Source organism: Eurosta solidaginis, chromosome 5 (assembly GCF_040869045.1).
Source record: "Eurosta solidaginis isolate ZX-2024a chromosome 5, ASM4086904v1, whole genome shotgun sequence".
NCBI lineage: Eukaryota > Metazoa > Arthropoda > Insecta > Diptera > Tephritidae > Eurosta > Eurosta solidaginis.
This window is the reverse complement of record NC_090323.1, coordinates 233,527,138-233,528,063: the sequence shown is the minus strand read 5'-3', so window position 1 is coordinate 233,528,063 and position 926 is coordinate 233,527,138.

Sequence of the window (926 nt, the reverse complement as noted above, 5' to 3'; positions counted from 1 at the left end):
TTTGTTAAAGATGAGCTCATTTCATTTCGCAGAAATATGCATAAGTACCGTAAAAAATCTGATTGTTCAACTAATTAAAAAAAAACAAGATGTTTTTTTGTACTATTCCTGAAATCTATAAGAAAAAGTTCTTGTTTATTTTTTATTCACAAGACCCAATTATGTATAAATCGCGTCAACAAAATTTATCACGTAGTACTTATACTTAAAAACAGTTTGGAAAGAGATAAAACTAATTAAGTGGACCATTTGTTCCTTTCTGTATTCATTCATTAAAATTACGGCTATTGTACACATATCTAATTCACAACACAATTCAACTCTGCGAATACATATATAAACAACTATTTACTAGGAAATTTTCTTTTGAAAAACTGAAGCAAGTGTTTTGTTAAAGATGAACTCATTTCATTTCGCAGAAATATGCATAAGAACCTGAAAAAATCCGATTGCTCAACTAATTAAAAAAAACAAGATGTTTTTTTGTACTATTCCTGAAATCTATAAGAAAAAGTTTTTGTTTATTTTTTATATACAAGAGCCAATTAGATATAAATCGCGTCAACAAAATTTATCACGTAGTAACTTATACCTAAAAACAGCTTGGAAACAGATGAATCTAATTAAGTGGGCCATTTGTTCCTTTCGGTATTTATTCATTAAAAATACGGCTATTGTACACATATCTAATTAACAACACAATTCAACTCTGCGAATACATATATAAACAACTATTTACTAGGAAATTTTCTTTTGAAAAACTGAAGCAAATGTTTTGTTAAAGATGAGCTCATTTCATTTCGCAGAAATATGCATAAGTACCGTAAAATCAGATTGTTCAACTAATTAAAAAAAACGAAATTTTTTTTTTGTACTATTCCTGAAATCTATAAGAAAAAGTTTTTGTTTATTTTTTATTCACAAGA